Raw genomic sequence first — 17,891 nt, 5'->3', positions numbered from 1 at the left:
AGGGTGGAGGTGGAGAAGATGATTTCATCTGCAAGGTGCTCAGGTTAAAAAATATATCTCTAATAGGGGGAAAAACTGAAGACCTAGATTGTTGTCCACGTGGCTGTGATAATGAGCTGGCACGATGCTAGTTGCCTTTCTCTTACAATCCCTTATAAATGCTGCTCACTGTGTTGTATAGCAGATGGAATGATGAGCTTAGATTCAGGAGAATTTGGGTGCACAAATCCTGCTGCTTCTTCCACTTGCTATCAGTGTGGCCTTTGTGATCCTTAGTCAGTTCCCTGGAACTTATCTACTAAAACATAGCAAATGATTGTGATCTGCATTGGTGAGTGGGCCAGGTTATGAGCTGTGTTGGGGAAGGGTTTTCTCATGCTGGAAGTTTCCTCCCATTTCAGTGTATTTGTAAAGACTAGGGGTGACTGTACTTATCTCTAGTACCTTCCCTTGCCAGAGTTATTGTGAGCATCAAATAAGAAAATATAAAATGTTTTGCAAATCTTGATACACTACATAAATAAAAGCTGTCATCTCTAGAAAAAGAAACTAATGATGGGAACTTTCCACAGAAACTTATCTTAACCCCTCCCCAAACTGCTAGTGCCCTCCTCCTAAAAAATTAACATGAATTTTTTTAACTAATTGTGTATACGTTGTCTCTCCAATGGAATATAAGTTTTCTGAGAACAAGAATTGTTTTACTTTTTTTTTTCTTTATAGTCTCAACACCTTGCACAGTGCCTGGCACAGAGTAGGAATTTAATAAATGTTTACTAATTATTTAATTCCCTCCTCTTCTGACTTTTGATGTATCTTTTCCCTTTACTTTCCTCTCCCTTCCCCACATCCCCTCTTGATCCCCTACATTTTCTAAGGCAAATTTCTAGGTGTTTGATCAGGCAGGGCAGAATGCCAGAGAGATGTAACTAGGGTGGGTCAGTCAGGCATTTGCCCTAGAGTAAGGATTGAGATGGTTTTAAGAGCACTTCCTTTACTTCCTGTACATCCCTTTTTGTGACATTATATCTTCATCAGGGTGCTCCCTCCTATATTAGCCACTTAGTAATCTTGTGATGTCTTAGCTTGTGCTTCTTTTTTTTTTTTTTTAATTTTTTATTTTATTTTATAATTATAACATTTTTTGACAGTACATATGCATGGGTAATTTTTTACAACATTATCCCTTGCACTTACTTCTATTCAGATTTTTTCCCTTCCTCCCCCAACCCCCTCCCCCAGATGGCAAGCAGTCTTATATATGTTAAATATATTACAGTATAATTTAGATACAATATATGTGTGTAGAACCGAATTTTTTGTTGCACAGGAAGAATTGGATTCAGAAGGTAAAAATAACAGTTTACATTCATTTCCCAGTGTTCCTTTTCTGGATGTAGCTGGTTCTGTCCATCATTAATCAATTGGAATTGGATTAGATCTTCTCTATGTTGAAGAAATCCACTTCCATCAGCATACATCCTCGTACAGTATCATTGTTGAAGTGTATAATGATCTTCTGGTTCTGCTCGTTTCACTCAGCATCAGTTGATGTAAGTCTCTCCAAGCCTCTCTGTATTTCTCCTGTTGGTCATTTCTTATAGAACAATAATATTCCATAACATTCATATACCATAGTTTACCCAACCATTCTCCAATTGATGGACAACCATTCATCTTCCAGCTTCTAGCCACTATGAAAAGGGCTGCCACAAACATTTTGGCACATACAGGACCCTTTCCCTTCTCTAGTATTTCCTTGGGGTATAAGCCCAGTAGTAGTATGGCTGGGTCAAAGGGTATGCACATTTTGATAACTTTTTGGGCATAATTCCAGATTGCTCTCCAGAATGGTTGGATTCTTTCACAACTCCACCAACAATGCATCAGTGTCCCAGTTTTCCCACAGCCCCTCCAACATTCATCGTTATTTGTTCCTGTCATCTTAGCCAATCTGACAGGTGTGTAATGATACCTCAGAGTTGTCTTAATTTGCATTTCTCTGATCAATAGTGATTTGGAACACTCTTTCATATGAGTGGAAATAGTTTTAATTTCATCATCTGAAAATTGTCTGTTCATATCCTTTGATTAGCTTGTGCTTCTTAACCTGCATTCTGGCCCCCTAACCCAACTGAGTAATAAATTCTATCCCCTTCCTTAACCCAGCTATAGAAAAATCACTAATTATGCAAGGTAGACATCACTCAAGTTACCAATAGCAGCCCATATTTATGCAGAAGAGATATCAAATATCGGTGAATATGCACAGTGATGGAGGGGGAACTGTGAAATAGAAAATTCAAACAGTGCGTAATTAAAAATCATTTCTGTTTTGACCCTTCCTGGAAGCCCTGCTGTTGAGGGATATGGTATGAGGGGTTTGAATGCTTCAGTCGTTTGGCTGAGGGAGCACTTCCTGGGGCCAGAACGCCTTCAGCATCCTCCTCAGGGCTAGGCACAGAGTAAGTGGCCAGTGATTCCTTTTGACGGATACACTAGGCTTGTCTAGAGGCCCAGGTTATGCCGGGTGACAGGGTAAGATGCCTTACAATATATTAAAAGTGCTGCAGAGAATCTGGGGAAGAGAATAAGGAGCATCAAAGTTGACATGCACATCAGTATATTCATCCTCCTGCAGTCAGAGTCTATCCAGGTCTCATTTATTCCCAGACATAAGTGAGACCCATATGGATCTGGAAGAGCTCTCTGGATCATCAGACAGCTGGTAGCACAGAGGAGAAAGTGTTGCACTTGGAACCATGAGTCTGAATCCTGTCTCAGACTGGCTGTCGCCCCTGAACATGCTACTTAACCTTTGTTTACCTCAATTTCCTGTTAAATGGGGATAATAATAGCACCCACCTTCCAAGATTGTTATGAGGATCAAATGAGAGAACACAGGGAAAATGTTTTGCAAAGCTTAAAGCACTATATATAATTTTAAATATTATTATTATTAAAGCAATTAACACACATATATTAAGTCAGTTAAACACAGTGATTTGTGTAAGATGAAATGAAAACTTTAAATAACACCTAGATTTTTCTCTCAAGGTTATATAGTCTGGTAGAAGATGAAACTCATATACAAATAGCTATAATACACAAAATTAATTGATCATTGCAGTAGAGAATTACCAAAAAATATGTAATGTAATGTACAAAAAAAATGTAATATAATGTCCAAGAGGAAGAGTATTACTGAGTAGAAGAATGCCAAGGATGGGTGGGCATTTGAGCTTAACTTTAAAAACTTGATTAAACATGTGAAAATGGAAAAGGAGGGTCCTTCCATAGACCCTCTTTTCTTTTCCTTTTGATGAAAAAAAATGGTCCTTATGCCTTCCAAAGCTAGCCCTTCTGCAATATTCTTGATTTCATCTCCACCCACATCTCCTAACAGATTGCTCCTCAACTGTCACCTTTCTCAAATCTTCAATCTCCTATTATCTATTATCTACTCCCTTATCACTATACTTCCTATAAATAAGACCAAGCCTGCCCCATTCTGAAAAATTCCTTGCTAGACTCCTCCCTAGACCACCATTTCCTTACATTATTATCCTATTTATCTTCTACCTTTTTTTTGTTCATCTTAGAAAATGTTGTCTATCCTAATTACCTCCACTTCCTCTTTCACTCACTCTTCAGTCCTTTGTAGTCTGGCAGCCAACCTCATCACTCAATTATAATTGTTCTCTCCAAAGTAACCAATGATCTGTTAACTCCAAAATCTGATGGCCTTTTCTCAATCTTCATCCAATGTCTTGTTACATTTCACATTGCTGACTATTCCATCCCTCTGGAATCTCTCTCTTCTCCATTTTTATCATTCTGCTCTACTGTGATTTTCCTACCAATCTGACCTTTCCTTCTCAGTATCCTTTGGTGGCTCCTCATGCCATATTCCAAACTTTACTACTTTACTTTCCCTCTCAGTGACCTCAGCCCTGAGTTCTCTTAGTACTAAAACCAAAACTAGTCTTTGTTTTTCTCCTAAGCCTCAGGAGGGCATTTGTAATTGTTTGTTGCACATTTCAACCTGGATGTCCTGAATACAGCTCAAACTTAACATGCTCAAACCAGACCTAAACTTTACCCCTTTTCCAAAATCCCCCATTTTCTGAGGGGACTACCATTCTAACATTCACCAAAGTTAATAATTTTGGTGTAATCCTCATTCTCCCTCATCCTATGTATCTGGTCAGTTGTCAGATCTTATTTCTATTTGCACAAGACTGCTTATATACAACTCTTTCCTCACACACAACCACTGTGCATGTTCATTAATTCTTTCCTGTACTATTATGGCTGTCTCTTAATAAGTCTTTCCACCTCAAGTTTGCAATTTATTCTCCGTATAGCTACCAAAGTGATATTCTTAAAGCTCAGATCTGATCATGTTTTTTTTTCACTTAATATTATCTTATTTTTCCAAATACCCATAAAAATAGTTTTCAACATTCATTTTTGAAACACTTTAAGTTCCAAGTTTTTCTCCCTCCCTCTTTTTCCTTCCCCCTCCCCAAGACAAGTAATTTGATATAGGTTATACATGTACAATCACTTTAAACATATTTCCATATTAGTCATGTTGTGAAAGAAGACTTAGAACAAAAAGGGAAAAACAAGAAAAAAAGTGGAAAATAGTATGATTCAATCTGCATTCATATTTCCATACTTCTTTCTCTGGCTGTAGATGGCATTTTTCATCACAAATGTATTGGAATTGCCTCAGGTCACTATGGCTAAGAAGAGCTAAGTCTATCAAAGTTGATCATTGTACAATGTTGCTTTTATTGTGTACAATGTTTTCCTCATTCTGCTCACTTCACTCAACATCAATTCATGTAAGTCTTTCCAAATCTTTCTGAAATCAACCTGCTTATTTCTTATAATAGCACAGTAATATTGTTACATTCATATAATAGAGTTTATTCCCCAACTGATGTTTTTTCCATACCACTCCCATGACTCCCTATTTCTCCATTTGCTATTGAAAACCCTACATGATTTGATCTCAATCTACCTTTCCAGCTTTTTTACACATAACTACGCCTCACATAAACTGTAGTCTTACTGCTTTTCATACATACTACTCTATCTCTAGTCCCCAATGCCTGGAACATAGTTTCTTCTTACTATCACTTCTTAGAATCCCATTCCTTTCAAAATTCAACTCAAATACCATGTTCCTTAAGAAGCCTTCCCTTATTTTTTTTCCTTTTTGCTGGTTCCTCCTCTGAAATATTTTTGTTCAGTTGTTGCAGTTGTGTCCAATTCTTCTTGATCTCATTTAGGATTTTCTTTACAAAGATACTAGAATGGCTTGCTATTTCCTTCTCTAACTCATTTTACAGGTGAGGAAACTGAGACAACAGGGTTAAATGACTTGCCTTCCCCTTATATCTATTTTCTTTATATCTATAGATATAGATATAGATATAGATATAGATATAGATATAGATATAGATATAGATATAGATATAGATATAGATATAGATATAGATATAGATACATAGCTCCTCTGAATAGATTGTAAATTTTTTGAGGGCAAAAACTACTTCTTTCTTTGTTTTTGTATCCCCTGTACTTTGCATAGTACCTAGCATATATTAATAAATATGTTAATGTATTATTGATTGATTCCAGGCATAGTAATTGGGCAGGAGAAAGACAAAAAATGTAATTATACACCACAGTGTGATTTTAGGGTCATTTACTCATTTTGGCAGAAGCATTGAGAATGAGTAAAACCTGAAAAGGTGGGCAGGGTCATGTCAGGTTGGAGCCTTGAATGCTAGACAATGAAGCTTGAACTTTACCCAGTAGAAAATGGTAAGCCACTGAAGATTTTTGAGCAAAGGCATGGTTTCTTTGTAATTTTGCTAGTTGTTTTGCTAATTATCTGAGAGACAGCTTGGAAGGGGGAGAAACTAAAGGTAGGATTCAATTCAACACACGTTGATTTAGTTGAAAAACATTTTTTTACCTTTTTAAATAAAATTTTTATATCTTTTTCTTTCCCATCTTTTCAGGGAGTCATCTTTTAATAACAAAGAATAAAAAAGACTAAAAAAAGCAAAACTAATGAGCACGCTGAGAAAGTCTGACATGATATATAGTGTTATACATTTAGAGCCCCCTGTCCCTCACTTTTACAAAAAAAAAAAAAAAAAAAAAGTCACGTCTTTTCTTTGTAGTCAAGCTCGATATTATAATTTGACTGCGTCAATGAACATTTATTATAAGCAAGGCCTGAAAAAGTTCAGCATTTGTTCCTTACTAGGACAGGCAAGTGGTGGTAGAAATATGGGGCAAGAATGAATGTGAGAGATATTGCTGGATTAGGAATCAAAAGGATCTGGTAACCAGCTAAGTGTGAAATTTGCAGCAAAGGGAGGAAGCTAAAATCCCAGGGCTTTGGATACAGAAGTTGGTTAAATGGCAGCATCACAGATAACAACAACAATCATCACCATAGCATTTATATAGTACTTTATAGTTCACCACAGCATTTTCATTTTATCCATACAACCATCCCAGTTGGTAGGCGCTATTAGTATCCTCATTTTTACAGATGAGGAAATGGCGACAGACATTAGTTGAATGACTTCCAAGGTCACACAGCTAGTAAATGTCCACTAGTTTGAAAACTTCCCGATGTCAGGTCCAGCATTCTATTTTGTACACCATCTAGTGAATTCAAGAAGGAGGAGCAGGTATAGGAAAACAAATAACAAGCTTGGTTTTGGACATGCTGAATTTGAGATACCCATGAGAGTACTAAATAGATGTGGGTCTAGGGCTCAGTTAGTCTTTGAGGGTCAACATGGCCAATGTAAACTTCTGTCCTTACTTTTTTACTTCCATTGTCTTATACAAACCCTTCATTGATGCTAGACTGGCATGTTCTCTATCATGTGCTTCTGTTTTTTCCTTGCCTGGGATGCCATGTCCTCCTTTCTCTTCACTCAAGTCTTTTCTTTTCTTTAAGACCCTGATGATCCTCTTCAAAAATGAAGGATGAACAGCAACAAAAATAATACTCTAATCAGTTCCTCTCACTTCTAAGAGGTGTTCTGAGGGTCCCCAATTCAGCGATTACTTATTTCTGAATTGCTATAGCCCTTATTAAATGTACCACTTCTACTATGCTGTTAACATTTACTGCCTTCCATGCTTGGTATATGTCCTGTTTCTCCTGTGTATATGCCCTGTTTCTCCAACTAAAACTAAATTCTTTGAGTGCATCTTGTACTTCTCAATAGCCAGCACTGTGGTTTATAACTCAATTCAATTCAACAAGAATTCATTATGCATTTCTTATGAACAAAGTCACTGTGCTAAATGCTAAATGTGAGGATTCAAGGACAAAAATGAAAAATAAATCCTTCCCTCAACGAGTTTACATTCTGCTGGGGAAATACTATGGAAGATAAAAAGAAGATAACTTGAGGGCATTAGAGAGCACTAATAATTAGGGGGATAGAAGGCTTTCTATAAGATCACCTGTCCTCAGCTTTCAAATGATTTCAATAAGCATTTATTAAATACTTACTGTATTCCAGGAACTCTGCTGGGGATTGGAGATGCAATGACAAAAATGAAACAGGCCGTCCTCAGTTTGTAGAAGTAGCAACTTTAGGAGGAAATGTAATGAGTTCCCTTTGGCTAATTTCAGTTTGAGATGCCTTGATGAAGATATTCAGTAGTTAAGTGGGATGAAGAACTGGAGCTCAGGGAAAAGGAGAAGCCTAGATTTATAGTTTAAGAGTTACCTGCATAGAGGTACTAGAACCCATGGGAGCTGAAGAGATCACCTAAAGAGTACATAGAGAGAAAAGCTTTGGGTGTTATCCATGGTTAAGGATAATGTGACTAGGAAAAAGAAAATACAGGCTAATAGTTCAAAGGAATAAGAATAAGAGAGAATATGGACATGTTTATAGTTAGCAGGGAGTGAATTAGTAGATAAAAAGAAAAGATAAGAATTAAAGAATGATTCAAAGGGCAAACTCTTGGAGGAGATGGGAGAGGATAGAAACAAGGACACCAGTAGTGGGTTAACCTTGTCAAGATCAACCCAACCTTCTCCTGAAGGAAAGGAGGAGAAAATAGAGGATGTGTTGAAGAATTCTGAGGTATAAACTGTGGGAAGCAAGGAAGCTCCTAATGGTTAGCTTCTGTTTTATAGGTGAATCTCTCTTCTGAGGAGAGAGGGGTTGTTGTAGGAGGCTTATAGAGACAGAAGGTTTGGAACATTTGTGAGTAGTGTGATAGGAAGGCAATCAAGGAAGAAAAAAAGTTTGCCCTGTTCTAGTGAGGATGCTGTTGAGATTAGATAACATTTGAGGCAGATCCAATTGTCATACTGTGCCAGCATCTCCCATGTCATATAATCAATTCTAAAGTTAAGAGAATCCTTGAGAATGTTCTTGTATTCTTCTTCTGACCAACTTGTGAGCTTGCCCTGTGTGAGTTCTCCATAAAATAGTCTTTTTGGCAAGCGTACATTTGGCATTCTAATGATGTGACCAACCCAACAGAGCTGTGCTCACTGCAGTTGAGTTGGAACGCTTGGCAGTTTAGTTTGAGATTAGACCTCAGCATCTAGTATCTTATCCTGCTGGTGATCTTTAGAATCTTCCTAAGACAATTCAGTTGGAAGCAATTCAGTTTTCTGACACAGTGTTGGTAGACTGTCCAGGTTTCACAAGCATATAACAGCAAGGTCAGTACAATGACTCTGTAGACCTTCAATTTGGTAGTCAGTCTAATACCTGTCCTCTCCCGCACTTTCCTTCAGTGCAAGTGATGGGAGTTGAAGAGGTGAATGAATTAGGATGCCAGGTTTTTGACAGACCTTCAACATTATATCAAACACCCTAAGTATGAGAGCAGAGTTAAACTATAGAGAAAGACTGTGAGCCACTGAGTTACCAAATTTATTAAGAAAGGAGAGCAATTGACCTTGAGGGGGAAGGCACAGGTATAGATATCTGTAATAAAAATCTGGATGAGATAGATAAATGGCAAATCTAGAAAGTGGAAATGAGGAACAAAGAGTGTGTTTACACCTTTTCTTAGACTAATGTTGTGTGTGGTGTGGAGTGGAAGTCATAAAGAGAATAAAAAAAGATACATTTAGTATTGGAGAAGGTGGCCTGGAATTCAATGTCTCCGGGGGGAAATCCAGATTTCCAAAGTGCAAGAAGATGGAAGGAATGTGATAAGAAGAGGTCCAGGGTGAAGGGGAGACCATTGATGATACAACCAAAACATCGGGTGGCACAGTGGGCAAAGGAAGAATAGAACAGGGACTCTTTGTAAGGAGTGAGTAAGATTGAAATGGATAGATAAGAGAGCAGAGTGGTAGCTGAGGGAGGGAATTTTCTCCTAGGTGTAGAGCAATGCAGAATCATAGGGATTAGGAGAAGCAGAGGCTTACTTATCATTGATCCTTAAGGTCTTATAATGATGGAAGTGGAATAGTTTTCTCTCAAACCTTGAGGGGGGAGAAATCATTAGTTTGAGCATCTGGGTTAGTAAATATCTTAAGGGATCTGACTAAACTAAAGGCTTATTTAGTATCAGCATATACAATTAGCTTCAACTCAGCAAGACTGGGTTTAGTTCCCATCTCTAACATACACTGGCCATGTGACCTTGGGCAGGTTGTTAATTATCTCAGCGTAAGTCTAGGCAAGTTGCTAAGATTATAAGAAAGTGTCGACTTATATTGATAAAGGAAGTTTCCTTATCTGGAAGTTCTCTAGACCAGGGCTTCTTAATTTTTTTTGTGACCCTGCGTGGGAATATAAGGTAGGCTTACAAATAAAACATTTTCTGATAATAAATCACAATTCTATAACCCCCACATTCAGTTATGAGACTTCATTGAGATCATATGGGATCACAAACCACAGTTTAAGAAGCTGAGCTCTATGCCAATAAAATCACAAGTCTAATTTTTATCCTAATATTAATAATATTAGTAGTAGTAATGATAACTCACATTTATATAGTATTTTACATTTTACACAGTTCTTTGCTATTCATTAACTTTTTCACTTATCATGTTTACCAGCATAAGTTATCCTTATGTTAGTGTTGACTTGAAATGATACATCCTAATCAGAGGCAGGAATATTCCACATCTAATTGTCTGTGTCCCCAGTTTTGTCTAGAAAATTGGGAAGCGCCTAAGAGGGAGACCAAATAATGGTTCCCTTCCAATCACAGAATCTCACTTGGCTGTGAACACTTGTAGTGGGAGAACTTCCAGTAGCTTTACCAATTCTCAATAAAGCCTCCTGAGACCGGGAGGTGCCGAGGATGCAAAGACCAAAAATAATAAACAATATGATATCACGCTGGGAGTTGGAGTTAGAAAGCTTCAGATACTTGTTGATTGGATGACCCTGAGCCAGTCAATTAACCCTTCTGCTTCAGATAAGAAGCCACTGGTAATTCAGACAAGAGTTAGAAGTGAATTTTTCTTTAAAACCCAGTTCATGTATTGGGTTTCCAATGAAGTCTCTTTTCTCTTCTCCAATCAATCACATGCCACTCCCCAACATCTCTTTTAAATGTAGATTAAAATGTGTACTGTACTTAGCATTATATGCATTGGATTGTCACAGTTTAGGGTAGCTGGAAGAGATCTTGTAGCCATTTAGCCCCATCCTCTCCATTTCAAATGAAGAAATAGGCCCTGGAAAAGTTAATTGACTTGTCTAAGGTTTCAGAACTAATCATTTAAATCGAAGTCTTCTTAATTCCTAATGTGGTATCTTCACTATGCTGTCTGCTAGATTGTATGCTTCTCAAGGGCAAGAACTAGGTCTGCTTTTGTCTTTATATCTTTACTATCTGCGTATAAAGAATTTAATAAATCCTTGAACTGAATTCAATGTAATAACATGTCAGTACTGCAGTCTTATTTTCCAAAATGCCCAAAGCAATTGATTCTAAATTAATATGTGCTTATATGAATACAATTTACATTTAATTTACATGGTTTATTTTGTCAAAATATACACTAGAAGTCTTTCCAGACCTTCTTCCTTTCTTTCCAAATCCTATCCCAGACATATTGGTCCAACTATGAGAGACGAGAGGCAGATCCATTATCTCTGGGTGGGGGGAGCAAGACTTCATTAAGGGAGATTGGAAGAGCTGTTGGGAATTCTCCCTCTAAAACTGTTGAGAGCTAAGTGAGATTATGTGATTGGAAGGGAACCATTCTTTGGACTTTCTCCTAGCATGGCCCAAAATAAGAGAAGATATAGATGCCTACAGAGAGAGTTAATCCCAGCCTTAAACCTCCAGATGTCCAATTATATTCAACTAACAATTATGAGGCACTTAATATGTTCAACACACTAGGTACTGGAAATTCAAAGAGCAAAAAGCAATATAAAAGCAATATGGTATGGGGTTAGGACTTCTTGCAGTTAGGAAGAAGTGGCTTCAAATCCTACATCAGGCACTTATTTGTTGATCCTAGGCAAATCACTTAGACTCTGTCTACCTTTCTTCATCTGTAAAGTGAATATGCTGGATTTGATGACCCCTAAGTTTCCTGATCCCAAGATACTATAATCTCTGTCTACCAGCTGCTTACAATATGAGGAGGATTTAAGGAATGGACAAATAACTGATACAAGGTAAAATGTGATCAGAACAATGGAGAAATTTCGACACAAGGTATTATAAAGAAAATTTTAAAAGAGAGAGATCAGTCTAACAGGGAGGATGAGAGGAGACTTCACAGAAGGAGATGGCACATAGTCTGGGACTTGGAAGAAGAGAAGAATTCCAATAGACAGCAATGAGAAGGAAGGCAGCCAGGGTACATAATGCACAAGCAGAAAGCAGGGATAACTGGCATTCTAGTTTGGCAGGATTCCATGGAAATAAGGCTGGCAAGGTAGCTAGGAAGCACTGGGCTGCCCAGAGGAAGAGTCTAACTTATCCTTTGGGTAATGGGGAGCTACTGAAGTGTTTTAAGCAGGGGGGGGGATGTGATCAGACCTAGAAGGATAAGTTTCATATCTGTGTGAGGGACAGCTTGGAAAAGAGAAAAGTTAGAATTAGACAACTTGGGCATCCAGATGAGAGGTGATGAAAACTGGGAAGAGGAGAGGAGAGAAGAGAAGAGGGGATAGATATGGTAATGTAGTGGAGGCAGAATAATATTAGATAATATTAATGTCTTTCAGATATTTACATACAATCCTTATTAGAATATGTTACGGAGAGAGAGACAGACAGACACAGAGACACACACAAAGAGGACCCGAGTTCAAATCTAGTCTCAGACACTTAACACTTCCTAGCTGTGTGACCCTGGGCAAGTCACTTAACCCCAGCCTCCAAAAAAAAAAAAAAATGGAAAAAAGAAAAAGAAAGGGGCAGTACTAAACGTGAACTGAGCTTCTCCAGCTCTAAAGCCAGCTTTCCTTCTATTGGACCCTTCCAATAGACATTTATAGGGGATAGTCCATTCCAGCCTTGTGAGAGACAATGTGCAGAAAGGTAAAGAGCTGAGGGAAGGCAGAACAAGTTGGAAGACCTAGATCAGCAGCAGGCTGCAGTATGCATTACACTGCCCTTTCCCAAAGAGAAACTTATCAAGGGAATGTGAAAATCATTTTGATTTAGTTTTTTAAAATTGATTTACAGTCAACAAAGTTATAAAACTTTGCCTAAATTGATTTATATAGCCTAGTGCTTCCATGAGTGCTTAAAAGAGAATCCGGTTAATCTCTTTATTTTATTTATTATGTGCTTATGCATGGTAAATTCTAAAATTTAATTCTTTCCTATTGAATAGGGAAGATAATGAAGCCAAGGTGGGGATGAGAGCACCGAAAAAAGATTGGAAACCTCTGTACCAAACCAACAATGTATAGAAAGAAGGATCTCCAGGCTGACAACCCACCTAGAGATTCTAGAACCCTTGCATTAGGGAGGTAGATCATGGAGGTGTACCCTTTGGCAGGGGTCCGAAGGAGCCAGTAAGGGATATCTTTTTATAACTTGGGTTACACCTCTTTCCCAAAGTATCCATCGGGCCCAGTGGTTATCCTAGAGACAAGTCTAATAGGGGGTGACTTGGTACCAGGATTGGTTCAAATGAATCTGCTTCCCATCTGGGAAAGGAAGTCAGGAGCTTGGGTTGGGGGGGGGGGGGAGGTATTGAAGAAGAAAAGGGCTAGACTTGTGATTTAGTTAACGTAGGGAATTCTATTCCCCAGTGTAGATTCGTTTCACAACTTACACTTTTAGGAAGGTACCTAAAGCAATAAGGAGTTAGACAACTTGCCCCAAACCACACAGGCAGTTTATGTCAGAGACACACCTAGAATGCAGTTTTCTTGTGGTTCCTAGGCCACCACAATAACCACGATGCCTCTGCTTACCTAAGGAATACATTGTTCTCATAGTCTCTCCCCACTTACCTCTCCTCCTCAGCTATCAGTTATTTTTCTAAAGTGTTGGTCTGATTTTGTCACTGCCCTGCTCATAGACTTCCAGGGCCTCCGTATTATCTCCAGATAGAATAAAAAGCCCTCTTTGAGCAGTTAAAGTTTTTAGTAACTTGGCTCCTTCCTAGATGTTCGGTCATCTTATACTTTACTCACTTCTACATATGCTAAAGTCATGGACATAGTTCTATTTGTAATTTCTTGAACAAGGTATTTCATTTCCCACCACCTGGCCTTTGCATTTGTGGGCTTTCCCCCAATATAACCCCTCACCTTGGTTTTCCTGACTTCCTCCAAAGCTCAGCTCAAAGCCAACCTACTGAGGAAGGTTGCATATATGCATTGTGCATGTGTGTATATATACACACATGTATATGTGTGTATATATATGTGTGTGTGTATATATATGTTATATATATACATATACATATATATATGTATATGTATATATATAAAATCTAGGTGGCTCAGTGGATAAAGTGCCTGGAGTCAGGAAAATCTGGATTCAAATATAGCCTCAGATACTTACTAGCTGTGTGACCCTGGGCAAGTCACTTTATCCTGTTTGTCTCAGTTTCCTCATCTATAAAATGAGCTGGAGAAGAAAATGGCAAACTATCCCAGTGTCTTTGCCAAGAAAACCCCAAGCGGGGTCATAAAGAGTCAGACATGACTGATACTGAACATATATTTCTTATAATTATCTAGTTAATTATATTTACATTAGATAGATTAGATACATTTTTGGACATAACCAATATGGAAATTTGTTATGAGGGGTTTTATTTCCTTTTTGTTTGTGTGTGGAAGAGTAAGAAAAATATGTGTTTGATAATTGAAAATGTTTTTAAATTTAAAAATGAGAAAAAAAAAGAATACAAGTTGGGGAACAGGACTGTCCTTGTGTTAGCCCTTAAAAATGCTCATTGACTTGATTGTGAGGGGAACTTGGAATCAAATTCAGTCCTAGATATTTAACTACACTTTAGTTTGCAAGTCACTTAACCCTTTTCAACCTGTTTTCCCTCTCTCTTCTGAAATGGGGATAACAACACCCTCTTCTTCCCAAGAGCTGTTTTTAAGGTCAAATGATATCATGGATAGAGAGCACCTAGGAAACTTAAACTCCGTATAAATGAGTTATTTGTTATTATTATTAACATTATTATAAATGAGTTATATTATATCGTGCCCCCCCCCCCTCCCGGCTTGTGTTTTCCCTCCATCTGAGACCTATTTGCTGAGCTCAGCTTCTGGGCTGATTTTTATGATTGCCTCAAACTATTTCTCTTATTCCGTAGTTTCATTCTTTATCTCTGATTGATCCCCATGCCTTGCACACAATAGGCACCTACTGAATACCTGTCCTTTGTAGATAGCTCGATCTTGGACCACTCCCCTGATCTAATTCCTCCGGTAAAATGGAGAGTTGCTTCTTTGATTTGCTATGACTCTGCACCTGTTTCCCACCTCGGGGAAGGTGACAGGGCTCTGAATCAGATCTCACTGGAGTCGTGGAAGGCTGGATTCAAAAAAAGTCTCCTTGAGCATTCGCCGAAGAGCAGAGCCAGAGCAGCCACGTCCTCAGCCTGGGTCGGCCTCCTCTCGTTCCCGCTTTAAAACCTGCTGCTGAGAGATGCGGGCCGGCCCGAACCAGCCTCCTGCTCCCAGTGGAGGCATTAGGATCTTAGCTATAATTCTACCTGTGTTGGGGAACGGTTCCGGCAGCCTCCGGAGCAACGGGAGGTTCCCACAATCCTGAGTGGAAGCCGGGGCTAGGAGACAGGACTGGAGGTGAGAATCGGGGAGGGTGAGTGATCCTTGGAGAGATGCGGGCTTTCTCCCAGTTCAAGAGCAGCTCTGATGCCCACCCGGCAGCTGAGGTTTTTAACCCTTTACCAGCACTGGCCCAGAGATCAACTCAGTTTTACAAACCTCCGTTCCAAAGTACAGATGACCTGAGCAGCGGCTCTCTGCAAGAGGTCCTGGTGCTCTCTTGCTGCCGACATGCCTCCCGAGGGCCCACTGGGTCTCCTACCTTTTACTTCCTCACCCGTGCCCTCCTGGTATCATTGCCCACCATGTCTGCATATCTCTTCTTTAAGGCTTCAGAAGTTCCTCCCCCCTGCTGCCTATACACTCTCCTCCTTCCTGAATAGTCAGCTCCTGCCTTTGACACAACTATGACTATGGGCAAGTCAATTTAATCTTCCGAAACCCTTGGCAGCTCTCTAGGACTATAAATCGCTCAGGAAACTGCTACCCCGTCTTGTTTGAGGAAGAGCTCCCTCCACTAATGAAATCATAAATCCCATAAAAATTAGGTATAAACAGGAAGTGAATAAACATTTGCTAATATCTACTATGTGCCAGGCACCTTTTACAAAGCTCTCATTTATTTCTCACAACAACCCTGGGAGGTAGTTGTGATTATTTTCATTTTATAATTGGGGAAACTAAGGCAGGAGATTAGGTGACTGGTTTAGGGTCACACAGCTAGTAAGTGTCTGAAGTTGGACCAGAAGTCTATCCACTGTATCTCCTCACTGCCTCCAATATAAAATAATGTTATAATAGATGATGTGTGATGGCTTTTCTGGACTCTACTGAACTTTTCTAGGCACACAAAGACCAGATCTATTCTGAAAGACTGCACACCTGCCCAAGGGTTCCTTCTGTTTTTGGATCAGAGCCCTGAGCCTTCTGAAGAACAGTATTCTGCACAGCTCTGGGATTCACCCTGCTCTTCCCAGACAGTTGCCTCCACCCTTTTCTTCCCTGTCTCTTGATTCCACATGATCTCAAGTTCAAGAGTGTTTTTCCCTCAGGTTTATTTATAGGGCACATTCAAAAATAAAGAAAAGGAGTGCAAAGGATTTTACTGTGAAAAAACCCTCCCACCTAAACAGAACTGGGAACCCTTAAACTTGCTGATATAATCTATTTACCACCTTCCACTAGGAAAGGTATGACTGAAAGCACTCCTCCACATATACCTCTTAGCTGGAAAGGCTACTTACTTCTTTACCCACGGATGCTTTGAATTGGGTTCCCTCTACCTCTTTCACTCCCTGGGCAGCAATCTATTACAGGTCCATTTGTCCATTTAAAACACAGACACACTCACATACACAACAGCCTCAGCCAATCAAAAAGCCTCCCACTTATGCCATACTTGAATGCTCTACTCACGAATTCTCATATGGACACTTAACCCTCACCTTTGTTACCCAGAGGGCTCAGGAACAGGGGCATATCACCCAAATGGATTATGTCAATAACTAAACTCATCAAAAAGTTCACAGACAGACATTCCTTTCTGAGTTACTCTTGTAGACAAGAGAACTTTATCTCTGGCTTCCAGTCTATCTGTGCTGTTTCCTATTTGTGTAACCTTGACCTTCAGTTTCCTGATTTTAAAAAGAGAATTAGGTGGGCTCCAAGGCCACTTCAAGCTCTGAACTATTTCCTATCCTATGAACTACTTGTGGATTGCTTATGAGTCCAAGCTTAGGCTATACTAAAGAGTCCAATTTAAGGCATAGAAAGACAAAAGAAAAGGGAATTATGACTGACAGACTTATGTTGGTAGATGTCACACCTGACCCCAAGTTTGAGTACTACCAGCCTACTCTTTTGGATCTGACTCTTGTCTCTAGCCTGAAGTCAAAGATTATGTTGTGATAATCACCCCAATCTAATCCCAAAAGGAAGTAAAAGGACCTACAGCACCAGTGGGACTGGAGGTAGGAGAACTGAATCTGTATTTATATATGTATATATGTATTTGCATATGTATAATAATAACTAGTATTAAATAGCTATATACACATATATAATTGATTATATAATATTTATGGTATATAACGTAATATGTTACATGTGTTACATTGCTATATTATTTTATTATATCATGTGTATATATAACATTTTACCTATTTTATATATATATATGTGTTACATATATTATAGAAGATATATGTGGCAGTCGATAGAGTGCTCAGACTACAGTAAGGAAAGAATTCAAATCTGGACTCAGATACTTACTAGCTGTGTGTAAGAAAATCCCTTAACTGTGTTTGTCTCAGTTTCTTTATCTGTAAAATAAGCTGGAGAAATAAATGGCAAAACACTCCAGTATTTCTGCCAAGAAAACCCCAAATCTGGTCAAAATGAACAGTATTATATAATACACATTATAAAATATATTAAGTTGTATTAGATATGTAGATAGATATATGTTATATATGTATATTAGATATATAGATAGCTATATAAAAATCTGTGTAGGGCTTTAAGGTTTGCAAAATACTTTACAAATATTACCTTGTTTTATTTTTATGGCAATTCTGAGACTTCTGTGCTGTTATTATCTCCATTTTGTAAATGAAG

At 38.6% G+C, this 17,891-nt stretch overlaps 1 protein-coding gene across 2 annotated transcripts in view; it reads left to right on the top strand.

The window, feature by feature from the left end:
- LRRN2 (leucine rich repeat neuronal 2) overlaps positions 1 to 17,891 on the top strand; it is a 99,294-nt gene that overhangs the window by 16,800 nt on the left and 64,603 nt on the right. The window contains exon 1 of one of the 2 annotated variants that reach the window (XM_074308923.1): positions 1,427 to 17,245. The exons of the other annotated variant lie outside the window; for it this stretch is intronic. The gene's annotated coding sequence lies outside the window, so the exon portion shown is untranslated. Of the gene's footprint in view, positions 1 to 1,426; positions 17,246 to 17,891 lie in introns of those variants that run through there. 2 annotated transcript variants of the gene reach the window in all.

The sequence above is a fragment of the Sminthopsis crassicaudata genome, chromosome 4 (genome assembly GCF_048593235.1).
Source record: "Sminthopsis crassicaudata isolate SCR6 chromosome 4, ASM4859323v1, whole genome shotgun sequence".
Lineage (NCBI taxonomy): Eukaryota > Metazoa > Chordata > Mammalia > Dasyuromorphia > Dasyuridae > Sminthopsis > Sminthopsis crassicaudata.
This window is presented reverse-complemented; position numbering and strand designations above follow the sequence as displayed.